The following is a 2,653-nucleotide window of genomic DNA, read 5'->3' on the forward strand; positions in this document are numbered from 1 at the left end:
ATGTTTTCATTAGTGTATCATCACTTGAATATCGCCTTCCGTGGAGTTTGTCATGTAGAACCTCCATGTTTAAACTCTGGCTCTCGATTGGGCCTATATCGTGTTTTTTGCAAGTTTTGCAGCCACTGTAGTTTCTCCTACACACTTCACAGCCCGTTTCTCATTCCCAGGTTGTCAAATTACAGACACGAGCGATTGTCGATTTGAGGTCGCAATTTACAACTTCACCGCTATAGAGTGCCAAAAACACACTGGTCGTGCAATTATATACCAGTAGTTTGTTTAATCTGTACAACCAAACCAAACCAAGTGGTAAATGTGTAAATTATATATTTTCTCAGTAGAGCAGAAAAAAAACGAATCATTTTCCTAAAAATGTTTAACTATAAGATTATTCAAGTTTTATTGAATTATATTTCTGCTTTGAAGATGATTGGTAGTTGTATACTGGAGAGTAACTTTGTTCAGTTATCGGGTACGATTAAAAACACATATTGACACATTTATTTGTCTTGATTCTGTTTTATGGCAGTTTTATTACCTTGTTTGTGAACACTTTGTCACAAACTATATATAGATTTTTTGTTCTTCACCATCTGCAAACTTCTGCAACATCTTTTCACCTTCTTTTCTTTCTTCTTCTTCTCCTCCTCTCATGTTCAACCAGTCTTCATTATGAGGGAGCCATTCCAGACTCCAGGCCCAGGGTAGAAACTCCTTCATTACATCGTTGCTGCAGGAAAGAGAAGCAGCTAATGTGACAGCTGCTATTGTTAGCAGAGTCTACACGGGGCCACTCAGTCACTACTGCTGTTCAATTGAACAGTTCTAAATCTAATCACACAGATGAGTTTGCAGACTTGTTTCTGTTTGAGTCCAATCACCAATCATGATTTTTGAAAGAGAATTACAGTATCCAAGCCAGTAGACCATCATTAAGTAAAAATCGTAATTTATAGCTATTATTAAGTTTTTGTTCCCAAATCATGGGAGACTCTATTTCTGGTCTGACGGCCAGGTTACGACCTGTCAGCTTATTATTCACTTTTACTTTCTACATAAATGAATCTATGTCCACTTTGTGGTAGAAGACACGGTTAATGTTCACATCCAGAATCAGAACCAGCAGCTGTTTAAAAAAATTTATCCTGAATGATTGTGATTCACAACTGCCTTTCATCCCCAATTAGTTTCCAGTTTTGTTCTAGTAAAATTCTTACCTGCTGTTCACTCAAAATGTCCCAATTTTCATTACAGGGAAGAAAAATCTTTATGTAAATTGAAGAAGTAAACAAACAAATGATGGAAATAAGTTCATTTTAATTTAATTATCTATAAAGCAAGAAATCTCTGTCTGTCTGTGTGTGTGTTGTGTGTGTGTGTAGGTGTGTGTGTGTGTGTATGTTGTGGCTCATATCTCTGCAGATCAGCGATCAGGACTGACCTTGAGAGTTTCAACATGGGCTGCTGTGTGGTTTAAAGGGTGTGGCAACGTCGGGCTCGTGCAGCCAATCAGTGCAGAGCCCGTGGTTTGACAGGGTGTTCCCAGTTTGTCTCCCCTGCTCAATCTAAACCCGCAGACCACTTTAATAATCATTATGGGAGCTGTTATATGTGCAGTGATTGAGATCCTGACCCACCAAACATCCTGGAAAGTGACCAAGTTACGTTTTTCACTCTAAAATGACACAATTTATTACATAATAATCAGCCAGCAGTAAACTGGACTCCCTTCACTCGCAAGACGGAGAATGTTTTTAACACTCCGCAAGTTCTTCGCCGGTGACAAGAGCGCTGGTTTTTCGGGCAGAAATAGTAACGGAAGAGTCTTGGTAGACAGGCGGGAGGAACAGACAGGGAGGACAGACGCGTCTCCACGTTAGGTTACAAGCTGTGGTACTTTTTTTCCTCATATACAGTTTCCAAATGACAGTTACAGTTACTACGTACTGTTGTTTGGTCCTGTACGTTGGCTTTTGTGTGACATTTCTCTTTATCAGACTGTCTTGACCGTCACGCCTCGCTCCGCGCGTCGGTTATCCGTTCACACTGTACGGTTAAAAAATAATGCGTCCCTGAATACCTACCCAGAAGGAGGATCAGGGACGGAGGGACTTTCCCCCCTCGCCGCATCTGAGTCTTTCACACAGAGGAGGGTGCGGAGAATTGGCGCTGGATCCCGAATATCCTCTTCTCTCTCTACTCTCTCTCTCATCTTGATGTTATGCTGGCCATATCATATACACTTAAATATTATGTCCTTAGATACAACACTAGATTCCACCTTCAAAACAACTCATCCATCCATGAAAAAGCTAGTTTAAATAAATAAAATATACAGAACTAATATCTATTTTTTTAAATAAACCTAACCTGCCATTAATCGTAACAAATGTGACATTGTCCTTGAATGTCCACAAGTTACAGATATAAAAATAACTCTTCCATTGTTTAATGAGTAAAGCAGTGTTACCATATTGGAAACTATCTTTGGCACGTCTTTATTTATGTCTCAGTGCTACTAAGTCCATTATGAAGATGGACGGAGTGTTTGGAGATGATATCTGTGTGTTTAGTCTGAGGTACTTTATATCCCCATGAAGGAGGCTACAGTAAGAGTTGGACCAATTATATAACTTCTCTGGGTGTAAAG

The 2,653-nt window shown here is 39.5% G+C and overlaps 1 protein-coding gene across 1 annotated transcript in view; it reads left to right on the plus strand.

Annotated features, from left to right (window-relative positions):
* rbpjl (recombination signal binding protein for immunoglobulin kappa J region-like) overlaps window positions 1-2,653 on the plus strand; it is a gene marked incomplete in the record, with an annotated part of 22,282 nt that overhangs the window by 7,815 nt on the left and 11,814 nt on the right.

This window comes from Morone saxatilis, unplaced genomic scaffold, assembly GCF_004916995.1.
Source record: "Morone saxatilis isolate NCDOM2014 unplaced genomic scaffold, NCSU_SB_2.0 Contig18, whole genome shotgun sequence".
Classification (NCBI taxonomy): Eukaryota; Metazoa; Chordata; class Actinopteri; family Moronidae; genus Morone; species Morone saxatilis.